Here is a 14,635-nt window from a genome sequence, read left to right on the forward strand (position 1 = left end):
GCAAGGTGTTCTGCTGTCCCATCGAAGACGTGCCTGGACTGTATCAGTATGGTGTCAGGTAAGCTTTCTAACAAACACATACCGAGGTATGGGCTAAGGACACGTATTTGCTTCGGTAGGTGTGCGTGAGCTCTTTCACCGCTCTATATAAGGAGCCTTATACTTCGCCGGAGGTACGCGTTCTATAATTTTGAGAGCCACTTCTTCACTGTTAGCTTGCCTGACTTGAGCGTCGGAGGGTCGCCGCCTGGAACCCCTTCCCGGCCCGACTTCTGTGCAGGTTCGTCGGAGGTTCGTACGATTAGTCGAAGACCCACGTCAGCAACCGGAGAGCACCACGTGCCCAGTGTCCGCTGATTCAGCTTTCGGACAGGATCAGTTATGTTTATTGCTTTCATGTTTGTAGATAACTAAAGTATGCCTATCTGTGATAGTAACTAACATGATAGTAGTAGCTATGTAAACATGATGCTTTAGTTATGTATGTCCTTTGTTCCTTTAGAGATGGCACGAGGACGCCCAGCTAGAAGGGCACCGACCACTGAGCCCGACGAGGCGGGCGGTTCGGTGCCTCCTCCGGACCTTCTGACATTAGTGACTCGATTCTGACTAGGTGAGCAATGGCGGAGATAGCCACCTTAAAGGCTAATCGGCAGAATACTCCCACTGTCACCACGAACCAAACACAGCAACCCAGTGGTGATAGAGGTTCCCCAGTCCGACCTCGGCACAGTGGCCCAGGCGAAGAGAAGCCTATCTGATCCAGTGGCAGAGAGTCAAGCCCGAGAACTTCTCAGGCACCAGTGAACCATGGGATGCTCAAGCCTGGTTCAAAATACTGGAGAGTATGATGGAGCTTCTGGACTGGCCAGAACAGGAGAAGGTGAAATGTGCCTCCTTCTTCTTGACAGGAGATGCACGTATGTGGTGGGAGAGAATTAGAGCGAAGCGCCCAGTGAACCAGATGACATGGGCTGACTTCGAGAAAGAATTCTTCGAGGAGTTCTTTCACATGCGGGTCACAAACCGCCACTACGACAAGTTCATTGAGTTTCATCAGGGCAACCTATCAGTGGAGGAAGCCGTAAAGAAATTCAATAGACTGGCTCGTCTATGCCCTGAACTAGTCAGCACAGAAAAAGAACGAGTTCGGTTGATGCTCAAGATGCTGAGGCCAAAAATAGCGATGAACGTGGCTGGCGGCGTTCATAGGCCGCAAACCACCGAAGAACTAGTCAGCAGTGCTCTGACCACCGAGCACTACCAGAACAATATCAAGCAGCAGAAGCAAGTCCTCTCAGAGTCCAAAGGGCAAGGAGGCTCAGGTACTCCGAAGCACCAGGGCCACAACTCCCACGGCTCTAACTGGAAAGGGAACTCCAGCAACAAGCGCAAACCAGGGAGTTACCCAAAAGGAGGACCAGCTAGTAAACAACCCAGTTATCCCAAGTGTGCTACTTGTGGGAAATTCCACCCTGGAGTTTGTCGTAAGGGCACCCGAGGATGCTTTGAGTGTGGGCAGGAAGGGCATATGGCTAAGCAGTGCCCAAGCAAGACCAGTCTTCCACAACCACAGCCGATTCAGTACGGAGGCCAGCCAGCACAGCTACATCAGATGCAGGCCGCTTTAGATGGTCCACACATCAGCCAGGGCAGATTAGAAGCCCCTCCAGCTACGACAAACGCGAGGATCTACTCACTCACCAGAGAGGACGTAGCAAATGCCTCGACAGTTCTTACAGGTCAGATCAGTATTTTATAGCAAAGTACAACTGTCTTATTCGATACTGGGGCAACCCATTCTTATATATCCAGGGCATTTGCCGAAAAGTTAACGATACCCCCAGAGGTACTCCGCAGTCAGTTTTTGACAACGCTACCTTCAGGAGAAATTATGGCATCCACGCACTGGCTCAGAGCAGTGCCAGTTATTACAGCAGACAGAGAACTCTTTTGTGATCTGATAGTGCTAGACATGACTGATTACGATGTTATTTTTGGAATGGACTTCCTGATAAAATACGGTGCCTCTATAGAGTGCCGTAAACAGAAAGTCATATTCCAACCTGAAGCAGAAGTACAGTTTGAATACGTCAGAAAACCAAAGAGAAAAGCCAAAAAGTTTCTCTCAACTCTGAAAGCACAGAAGTTAATGGATACAGGATGTACGGGATTTTTAGCACATGTAGTCAATACCAGACAGAGCAAGGACCAACAGCTAGCAGAGGTCCGAGTTGTATGTGACTACCCAGCAGTCTTCCCTGAGGAGTTACCAGGCCTAGCACCAGACAGGGAGATTGAATTTGAGATAGAACTCATTCCCGGTACGAATCCTATCTCCAAGGCACCTTACCGCATGGCTCCAGCAGAACTGAAGGAACTTCATGAGCAATTACAGAAGCTGCTTGCAAGGGCTTTATACGTCCTAGTCACTCACCATGGGGAGCGCCTGTATTGTTCGTGAAGAAGAAGGACGGGAGCATGCGCCTGTGCATAGATTACAGAGCACTGAACCAAGTCACCATCAAGAACAGGTATCCTCTTCCCAGAATAGATGACCTGTTCAATCAGCTAAAGGGAGCAGCAGTGTTCTCTAAAATAGACCTCAGATCAGGTTATCATCATGTGAAAGTTAAAGAAGGGGATATACCCAAGACAGCATTCAGGACTAGATACGGACATTATGAGTTCGTAGTCATGCCCTTTGGCGTGACAAATGCTCCAGCTACTTTCATGGACCTCATGAACAGAGTATTCAGGGACTACCTAGATAGATTTGTTATTGTGTTTATCGATGACATTCTTATCTATTCAGGAACTCAGGAAGAACAGAGCACACGAGAATAGTATTGCAAACCCTTCAACATCACCTGTACGCCAAGTTCATGAAATGTGAATTTTGGTTAGATCGGTGTCATTCTGGGTCACATCATCTCAAAGGATGGTATCATGGTAGACCCGAGAAGATAGAAGTTGTGAGTAACTAGAAAAGACCCAAAGCCCGGTGAGATCGGGAGCTTTGGGACTAGCAAGTTATTCTGAGAAAATTTGTAGAGGATTTCTCCGGGATAGCCTCCCCAGATAGCTCTCACCAGGAAGAACAGAAAATTTCGGTGGACGGAGGAGCGAGAACGACTTGAGCTAAAGAGGAGATTGACCAGTGCACCTATTCTGGCTCTACCAGAAAACACAGGCAGCTTTGATATTTATAGTGATGCCTCTAAGTTGGGACTAGGAGCAGTGCTGATGCAAAATGGCAAGGTGATCGCCTATGCCTCCAGACAACTCAAGGAATATGAGAAGAATTACCCTACTCATGACCTTGAGCTTGCAGCGGTAGTCTTCGCTCTCAAAATTTGGAGACATTACTTGTATGGAGCTCAGTGTAGAGTGTATACAGATCATCAGAGTCTAAAGTATTTCTTCACTCAGAAGGATCTGAATATGCGACAGCGCAGATGGCTAGAGCTGGTCAAGGACTATGACATAGACATCCTCTACCACCCAGGAAAAGCTAATAAGGTAGCAGATGCACTTAGCAGAAAGTCCAGTGCTACCTTACTATCCCTAGCAGCCATGTCACCACCCCTATAGAAGGAGTTCACAGATTTCGGTCTCGAACTTATAATGGGACAGCTCTCTACTATGATATTAGTGTCTACCCTGCTTGGTGACATCCAGACAGCTCAGGAACAGGATCCTGAAATTCAGTAAATCAAGCAAGGGTTAGCAGAATCATAAAGTGGAGAATTCAGAGTATCAGATAGTGGGGCATTATATTTCGGTGACAGACTATGCGTTCCGGATCAGGAGGAACTACGCGGGAAGATCTTAAATGAGGCTCACAGGACTCCTTATGCGATGCATCCTCGTGTTGGAGTGTATACTGAAAGCCTAAGCTTTGTAAACATTCATTATAAATAAAGAATCACATTTGGTCAAATTTTCTACATTTAGTTGTAGTTGTTCAATTAATTTATATTGAAGATAATATAGTATGTGGTGTCACATACAGAAGATGATATTATCAGTACCTTATAAATTATAAACAGTAGCTCACGACCAAAATGGAAAGGAACAAACCATTAGAAGGTCGTAGTGTAATTAGGTATCAGTTTATCTTGACTATATAATTACACTAGTACACTTAGTGTGTATTGAGTAGGACCATTTGAGGTCGTTTCTTTTATACTGACTTTATAAAGAAACAAAGACCTCGGTTATTATGGAAGTGTGTGCTCCTAATCCTAATATAATAACAAGCACATATATTTGATATTTATTTCTTTAATTTATCAATGGGTGAGGTTTAGTTCGATGAATCAATAAGCCCGATAAGTTGGGAAATGGTATCACTTATAGTGTGTGTTGTTGATTATAGAAGGAAGCGTGTCCTAGAGATACTAGGTTGATAATGTCCCCAAGAGGAGCTCATAAGGATTGTCATGTTAAACCTGCAAGTGGACTTAGTCCGACATGACGATAAGGTTGAGTGGTACTACTCTTGGACTTAGATATTAATTAAATGAGTTGTCAAGAACTCACTTAATTAGTGGACATTCGATATCTTAAACACGGAGACTAACACACTCATAATAAGAAGGAGCCCAAAATGTAATTTGGGATTGGTGCGGTAGTTCAATGATAGTTCTCTAGTGGAATGAATTATCATTGATAAAATTAAGTTGTATGTTCGGCGAACACGGGATGCTTAATTTTATCGGAGACCAAAACCAATTCCTCCTCTCGGTCCCTATAGCCTCTTATTTATAGAGTTCTATACCCACCTACACCTTCTATACCCACCCAATGGGGCCGCCAAGCTAGCTTGGGAACAAGCTAGGGCGGCCTAGGTATAATTGGTGGCGGCCTAGCAGACCCAAGCTAGTAGGGCGGCAAATTAAATAAAAAGAAATTTAATTTTAATTTTTATTATTATGTGGAAGATATAATTTAAAGAGAATTAAAATTAAAATATCTCTCTTATAAAGATCTAAAGATTAAAGAAAGATTAGATCTCTTTCCTTATTTGTAGATTGGAGAGATGTTTTATTTTCTCTTTAAAAATTATTCACATGTTGATAAAATTAAAATTATAGAAATTTCCTTTTATCAACCATGAAGAGATTTTAAAGAGAAATTTTATTTTTTTTAAAATTTCCGGAAACAAATTAGGAAGTTTTAATTGTTGATTAAAACTTGTCTAATTTTTTCCTTCATTGATGTGGCCGGCCATTGGTTTTAATTTGGGAAATTTTATTTTATTTTTCTCAATAAAATCAAGTCAAGGAAATTGAGGAAATTTTATTGTAATTAAATTTCCTAATTTGCCTAGGCCAAGGAATATAAAAGAAGGGGTGAGGGTGTCTTCATGAGATAACCTCTATTATTTTCTCTCCCTCTTTTGTTCCTTGGTGTGGCCGGCCATCCTCTCCCTCTCTTCCTCTTGTGGTGGCCGAACCTCTCTCCCTTCCTTGGAGCTCTTGTGGTGGCCGGATACTACTAGGAGAAGAAGAAGAAGAAGGAGAGAAAGCTAGCATCTCTTGGAGCTTGGTTAGTATTTTGGTTTTTCTCCTTGGTGAAGTTTTCCTTTTGTGGCCGAACCTTGCTTGGAGGAGAAGAAGGTGGTTGGTGGTTTCTCATCTCGGTAGATCGTTGCCCACACAACGTCCGAGGTTAGAAGAGGAATACGGTAGAAGATCAAGAGGTTTTTCTACAAGGTATAACTAGTAATTTTTATTTCCGCATCATTCTAGTTATTTATAGAAATAATACCAAATACAAGAGGCTTACGTTCTAGAATTTCGAATATGTTTTTTCGATGTTGTGTTCTTTTATTTTTTCTTTTCCTTGTGATTTGATTGTTCTCTTTGGTTAACCTAAAGTTATTTTAGGAAATTAAATATTAGCTTTCTATAAAAGGTTTTGTCTAGTCGGTGGTGGTTGCTCCCATATCCAAGAAGGCCATGTGCCTCGCCACGTCGAACCAATTATGGAAATTAATATTTAATGGAATTAATAACTTAAGGAGACTTGGGTCGAACGTGTAAAGTTCCGCAGGAGATCCAAGTCAAAACCTAAAAGAACAAATAGATTAAGTTTTGGATCAAACGTGTTAAGTTCCGCAAGCGATCCAAAATTTAATTTAAAAGAACACATGGTAGCTAGGAAAAGGTTCAGACCTTTGTACAAAATTTTTGTACAATGGAACCTATAGGTTTTCCGAGTAGCAACCAACACCTCGCTCCACCAAGATGTACCAAGACCCGAAGAGACGTTTTTGGTGGCCTGGGATGAAGAGAGACATCGCTAGATATGTTAGTACCTGTCTGACCTGTCAGAGGGTCAAGGCAGAACATCAGAGACCAGGAGGAGTTTTGCAGCCTATTCAGATTCCAGAATGGAAGTGGGAAGATATTTCCATGGACTTCATAGTGGGACTACCCAGAACCACGAATGGTTATGATGCCATCTGGGTAATAGTTGACAGACTGACTAAATCAGCCCACTTCTTAGCTATCAGAATATCCTATTCCATGGAGCAGCTAGCTCAGTTGTATCTCAAGGAGATCGTCAGACTGCATGGAGTCCCACGAACCATTATTTCAGACAGAGACAGTAGGTTCACGTCACACTTCTGGGAGTGTGTACAGTCAGCATTGGGCACGAAGTTAAAATCCAGCACAGCTTTCCATCCTCAGACAGATGGTCAGACGGAGCTAGTGAATCAGGTACTCGAAGATATGCTCCGAGCATGTGCCCTAGACTTCAAGGGTAGTTGGTGCAAATATCTGAGTTTAGCAGAATTTGCATACAACAATAGCTATCAGGCCACTATCGGCATGGCACCTTACGAGGCTCTCTATGGGCGGAGGTGTAGATCTCCAATCTGCTTGTATGAGAGTGGTGATCAGAAAGAAATAGAACTTCAGACAGATCTAGTAGCAGATACCACGACAGCTATACAGCAGATCCGCCAGAGGATAGAGACAGCTCAGAGCCGCCAGAAAAGCTATGTTGATACACGGCGCAGACCCCTAGAATTTTCAGTTGGGGATACAGTATTCCTCAGAGTGGCTCCCATGAAGGGAGTAATGCGTTTTGGGAAGAAGGGCAAGTTAAGTCCCAGATATGTGGGACCATACCTTATCACTAGAAGAGTTGGCAAGGTAGCATATGAGCTAGAGCTACCACAGGAGATATCAGCCATCCATAATGTATTTCATGTCTCTATGCTGAAGAAGCATATCCCAGATGCCACTCAGGTGATTGAGTCCCAGTCGGTACCAGTCCGCGAAGACCTCAGCTATGATAGTCGGCCTATTCAGATAATAGATCGAGCAGTTAAGAAATTGCGGAATAAAGAGGTACCATTAGTAAAAGTCATTTGGCAAAATCACACAACAGAAGAGGCAACATGGGAGACAGAAGCTAGTATGAGACAGAAGTACCCAGAATTATTCTAAGTTCGAGGACGAACTTTTTATAAGGTATGGGGATTGTAACGCCCAAAAAATTCTCAAAATTATTTTAGAAATATTCTATGATTTTTCTGGAATTTTAGAATATTTTATGGAATTTTTAGAGTAGCGGAAGTAGCAAAAATAAATAGAAACGTAAAATAGCTTAAGCGAGAATTGAACCCGAGACCTATTGGGTCCTACGACTTATAGATAGTTGTAGTAACCAAGTGAACCCAGCAGGACCGTACTGAAAGAAAAGGGAGGCAATTAAATTTATATTAGAGTTGGGGTGAATTAACCACTTAATATAAATAGGAAAATTATTAAGTGGGGAGTTGTTTTAACGCAACTTTTCCTCTCCCTCAAACCCTCACCGCCGACTCCTTCTCCTCTTCCTCTCTTGGCGCACCAAAGCCCCAAGGGCTAGGGTTCTGTCCTAAGGGTTATAGGAGCACCTTCCGGCGACGACTCCGACATAAGGACGTTCCCCTCCGCAAGAAGAACACGTGGACGCAAGAGAATCGTCGAGAAGGTCGTCTCCACCGGAAAACTAGCGGCTAGATTCGTAAGAAAACTAGCGCAAGAGGTAAGAAACCCCTCACCTGCAGTATAAGTAGCTTCCGTATGAATTTTATGCTTCAGTTAGTAGTATACCAAGTGTTCGAATTAAATTATTAGCACGGTTAAAATGCAACTTAAGCATTTTACTAGCTTAGCTAAATGCAATAGAAGCATTCATTCAGTATGTTTAGCTTTAGTACAGCTTATATGGGACTACGGTCCAATGGGTGGGCTCCCACAGTCGCCTCTAGGTTCAGATAACCTAAAAATAGCAATATAAGAAGAACTTAGCTATAATCAGTATTTTATTTTAGCAGTGGCACTATACTGGATTAGATATCCATTGGGTTGGGCTCCCACAGTCGTCCCTAGGTTCAGCTAACCTAGTAACCCTACTAAATTCGGGACTTGCAAACCCGGGTCTAGTATGGGATGCGCGCATAGCACGTACAGATGCCGGGCCCATCAGCAGCATGATTATTATTTTAATCTATTTATGAAAATAGTTTTCAAAACTTCACAAATAGTTATGTGGATTCAGTACAGCTTTAGCATTAGTTTAGAAGTAGCTCAGTTCAGTTTTTGTATCAATTCAGTTTTCTATTGATACAATATGATAGCTTATGTTAGCACTTGTTGCCATGACTAGTTGTTTGTATGACATGCTATGCTCTTACATGTTCAACATTCATATATTTCAAATAGCATGTTTTAAAAACATAATTGCATCGTATGCATATTTTAGTGAGGTAGATGGTTTCTTACTAAGCATAAAGCTTACAGATACTCTTTCCTTATACTGCAGATAAAGGTAAAGGAAAGATGGACTAGCGGAGGCTGGAGGGCAATGCGATGAAGATGTGTGTGGAAGGAACCTGGAATAAAGACCTTGGAAGAACTAGAACATTTAAGAACTCAGTGTTTCTTATTATGTTACTCTTTGCTTATTTAGTTATCTAAATGCATGGAATTATAGAAAATCTGCTTAGATTGTTAGTGACCATGTTTAGGATGCTAGTTGTTTGCTATTAGTATGTTCCAACTATTATAGAACTCATGTATGTGATCTTGGCACGAAACAGTACTGAAATCAGAGCTTTGCAGCGAAATCAGAAACCCCAATCGATCAGCGGATCAATTGGGGGCCCTCAATCGATCAGCGGATCGATTGGGAGCCTGGTTCCGCGAACAGTAAGCTTCTGGATCGATCAGCCGATCGATCCAGTAAGCTTCTGGATCGATCAGCCGATCGATCCAGTCGCATTCTGTTGCGAACAGAGAGTTTGGGGATCGATCGTTCGATCGATCGGGAAATCGCTCCTGCGAACAGAGAGCTCTGGAATCGATCATTGGATCGATTGGCCAGTCTGGATCGATCAGCCGATCGATCCAGAGTATTAACCCGAGCACAGTAGCCATCGGAATCGATCCATGGATCGATTCAATAGCTTGCAATCGATTGAGTTCAAGCTGGATCGATTGGGAAGCTGGGTTTCGACCAAGAGACCTTGTAATTAAGCTCCTTGACCATAGGGGATGTAGGATATGCCATGTATACCTTAGATTGCATCCCTTAGCACATGTAGAACCAAAAACTTGTATTAGCTTAGCAAAGTTGTAATTGGTACAGCTTTCCGCACCTAGACTTAGTGATGGTCATGGATATAGCTTAGCACAGCATAATGTGACAGTCCGGCCTTACAGTCTAGTCAGTAGAAGGCGGGTCGTTACACTTTAATATATGCTTTACGGTAGTCCAGTGTCCCGGTCTTAGATTACTTTTGATATCTGCTAGCCATGCCCATGGCAAAGTAGATATCCTATCTCGTGCATAGCATACATTAGGCTTCCGATAGCCGAAGCATAAGGAACTGCCTTCATGTCCTCTATCTCCTTTGATGTCTTCGGAGACATCTCTTTAGATAAAGTTACTCCATGTCTAAAAGGTAGAAAACCTTTCTTGGAGTCTTGTATGCTAAAACGAACTAAATCGTATCGATATATGAAGCTTGGGATAATCATAATATTCTTTTCTTGTGATCCCTTATTACTTTGATCCCAAGAATATGTGCATTCTCCCAAGTCCTTCATATCGAATTGTTTGGACAACCATACCCTTACTTTCGACAACACTTTGATATTATTTCCAACTACAAAATATGTCATCTACGTATAGTACAAGAAATACCACCACGTTTCCATCATACTTCTTGTATACACAAGACTCATCTGGACACTGAATAAATCCATAGGTCTATATTACTTCATTAAACCGGACGTTCCAAGATCTTAAAGCTTTGCTTCAGTCCATAAATAGACCGATTAAGCTTACTAGATGCTCTTTGCCCTTCGCAATGAACCCCTCTGGTTGCTTCATATGGATGCTTTCTTCAAGACTTCTATTAAGGAAAGTTGTCTTGACATCCATTTGCCAAATCTCATAATCCATATGAGCAGCAATAGATAGAAGAATCCGGATAAACTTAAGCATGACTACCGATGAAAAAGTTTCCTTTTTCAACAAGTCTTGCTTTGAAAGTTTTCACCTTCCCATCTATCCCTCTTTTCCTATTGTAGACCTTTTTACACCTAATGACTTTTACACCATTTGGTGGTTCTACAAGCTCCCAGACTTTATTAGAATACATATATTCTAATTCTATATTCATTGCTCTTTGCTAAGATGTTGCATCCTTATCTTGGAGCGCTTCATCATATGTCCAGGGATCAAGTTCATGTTCATCAGGGATCAAGTCCAAAGACTCTCTCAAAACATGAATCTTTCAGGTTGCCTAACAACTCTCCCACTACAATGAGGCACTATCTGTAATTGTGCATTATTTGTGATACATGTTGCAGTTTCTTGTGGTATCTCATCTTGTACTGTTGGTACTAGATTAGACGTGTCCTTTATTATTTCCTTAAGAACAAATTTACTTATGGGCTTGTGCTTCATTACATAGTCCTCTTCTAAAAATCGGGTGTTGATGCTTACAATGATCTTTTGATTTTTAGGACTATAAACCTCCTTTCATTTTTCTAGGATAACCCACAAACAAGTGAACTCCTGTCTAACTTATCAGTGTCTCCCTTCATCACATGTGTTGGACTACCCCAAATCTGAATATGCTTTAGACTAGGCTTACACCTATTCTACAATTCTATGAGAGTAGAGGGTTCTGATTTAAAAGGTACTATGTTCACTTCCGTTTCAGAGTATATCCTCAAAATAAATTTGGTAATTCTGAATAACTCATCATCGATCTAATCATTTTCATAAGAGTTTTATACCTTCTTTCTGCCACACCATTTTGCTGGAGTGTACTAGGTGCAGTCAGTTGGGATTGAATCCCGACTTCTGATAAGTGACTCTTAAACTTTCCTAAGAGGTACTCGCCACTACGATCTCATCGTAGTGTCTTGATACTTTTACCTTGACGTTTCTCCACATCAGCCTTGTACTCTTTAAACTTATCAAAGCACTTAGACTTGCGGCGCATTAAGTAAATATACCCGTATCTCGAATAGTCGTCTAAAAAAATGAAATATTTGAAACCACCTCTTGCCTGGATAGTCATAGGTCCACACAAATCAGAATGAACTCATTCCAACACTTCTTTGGCTCTATACCCCTTAAAAAACCTCTTGGTCATTTTTCCTTCCAAGTAAGACTCGCAGGTTGGAAATTTTTCCACCACCAATGAACCCAAAAGTTTATTGGCTATCATCCTTTGAATCCTACTCAAATCAATATGACCTAGCCTTAGATGCCAAAGATATGATTGGTTCATTTTTGAAGGTTGCTTTCTTTTATTAGAGTTAGAAGATGTGTTATTAATTTCCATTTATTGCATCGTGGGAGTTATTGGATTATAAATTGTCAACCATCGTACCAGAATAGACAACTTCTCTATTTATCTTGATAACAACTTTGTTATCAAAAGAAAACAGAATATCAAGTTCTTTGAATAGTTTAGAAACTGAAATATAGTTCTTTCTAAACTTGGTACGTAAAGACAATTTCTCAAAATCCATATTTTATTCCTATCAGAGGATAAACATCTCCTACTGCAACAGCTGCTACTTTTGCAGCAGTGCCCATGTAGATGGTGATTTTCCCTTCATATAGTTGTTGGGTTTCCTGGAACCCTGCAATAAATTGCAGACATGATCAGTGGCTCCTGTATCTACACGCCAAGTACCGGTAGATATCACCACTAAACATGTTTCAACAACTAATGAATAAAATACACCTATATTGTTCTTAGTTCTGAGAGGACAATCTACCTTAGTGTCCAAGTTTTGTTTCCAATCATAATAATTGGGACTACTAAGTCTATTCTATAGTATAACAAATAGGGGATTGCCAAATATTTGAAATCCTAAGAATCACAAAAATATTTGGTCAAGACTAACACCTTAAAATCCTTGTGATTTATCTATTAATTTTATTATCTTGTCAACCTAACTTTATGATAAATAAAATTAATAGTTAGTCTGTCTTTGATCAAATATTTGGTCAAAACTTTGAATCTAAAATAATATTGATTCCTCAAAATAATATTATTTAAACTCACCAACACCACTAACACCGTGAATTTTGTATGTCACGTTAGTGTGGACGTATACAAAATCAAACATTTGTAAAAAGAGGGTCTTACCCATTAATTATCTTGTCAACCTTAAATTACCTCAAACACCATGAATTTTGTAAGCCACGTTAGTGTGGACATATATAAATTCAAATATTTGTAAGAGGTGGTTTTACCCATTTTATTATCTTGTTAACCTAACTTTATGACAAATAAAATTACCTCAAACACCCTGAATTATGTATGTCACGTTAGTATGGACGTATACAAATTTAGACATTTGTAAGAGGGGGGTTCACCTAGCTTCATGACAAATTAATAATTGGTATTCCTTTGGTCACGTAAAACAATAGCAGTGACTCCGTTGGGGAGGATACTATTGAATGCGTCTAAGTGTATATCATTACTTGATACTTAGTCCATTAAATAGGATTATGTCCCTTCAGTTGGAGAAAATCACACGCTCCTAAATAATTTCCTATAACCATCTATAAAGGAAGTTTGATCTAGTGATCCGTAACAAACCCATCCGTTGTGGAGGGAGGCACTCAGAGCCAACACACAAACTTGTTGCATCACTTACAAATCAGTAATGGAGACCGTGGAATTTATTTAAAAATCCCTCTCCCACTTAGTTATTTAAGGTGAGGAATTTTAACCTAGAAAGCATACATCACACACATCATAGTAAATAAAAGCAATAGATATGGAAATTAATTTTCCAACTATTATGGCATTTTCCATCACTGTCCTTCGCGTACTGCCAGCCCTAGGGTTCATGCCGTCGGGTCTATCGAGCTTCCTTTTTCCGCTGCGCCTCTGGTCCTCCAATAGCACCACACCTCGCAAGGATACGATCTGTGATAGAAAGAATAAAATTTTACATACATCGATCCTATATTCCACAAGGGAATGCACATTAAGTCTAGATTGAACATAAATGTAAAGTCCTAGGGCTAATACAGCTCTTGCTGTATTAGTTAAATACAATCATGCACACACAATAAAATGCCTTTGACATGTCCAAGGGTCCAATCACACACAATATCTATAAGCCATAATAGTTGGAGCCTGCAACCACAGAGTTAGCACATCCTACTATTATCTTACCTAAATTATGTATGACATGTGTATAATTAAACTGAAAACCAAACACGCAGAGGCAAACCCTAGCTCTAATATCAATTGTTGGTTAATCCTAGGAAGATCGTACCGGTTCCACTGTACAAAAAATTTTGTATAAGTATCGAACCTTTCCTGACAACCTATTGTGTTCTTTAGAAATTAAATTCGGAATCACAAACGGAACTTAACATTATTGATTCCAAATTTAACTTATCTGTTCTTAGTGGTTTAGACTTGGATTGCAAACGATACTTAACATTATAGATCCAAATCCACCTAGGTTACAAATTTAATTAAATATTAATTTCGGAAATCAGCTCCCAGGTCAAACATGGCGAGGCACATGACCTTCTTGGGTATGGGAACATCCACCACTGCCTCGACAAAGCCTCTTAACGAAATTCAATATTTAATCTCCTTATATAACCTTAGGTTTAACCAAAAAGAACAATCGAATCACAAGATCGACAAATAAAATAAAAGAAACACAACTTCGAATTACAAATCCGAAAATCTAAAATCTCTAGCCTCTTGTGTTTGGAATTCATACAAATAAAAACTAGTATGATGCGGAAAAGAATTACTAGTTATACCTTTCTTTGTAAACAACAACCTCTTGATCTTCTACCGTATTCCTCTTCTTATCTCGGACGTTGTGTGGGCAACGATCTACCGAGATGAGAATCCACCAAGCCTCCATCTTCCTTCTTCCAAGTTTCGGCCAAGCTAATTTCTCCAAGAGAAAACAAGTCCCGACCACCTCCACTAAACTCCAAGGGATGCTAGAAACAAAGCCTCCTTTTTCTCCTTCTTCTCCAAGTAAGATCCGGCCACCTTCCAAGCTCCAAGAGATGATGAGGTTCGGCCAAGGAGAAGAAAGAAAAAAGAAAAAGG

The sequence above is a fragment of the Zingiber officinale genome, chromosome 5A (genome assembly GCF_018446385.1).
Source record: "Zingiber officinale cultivar Zhangliang chromosome 5A, Zo_v1.1, whole genome shotgun sequence".
Classification (NCBI taxonomy): domain Eukaryota; kingdom Viridiplantae; phylum Streptophyta; class Magnoliopsida; order Zingiberales; family Zingiberaceae; genus Zingiber; species Zingiber officinale.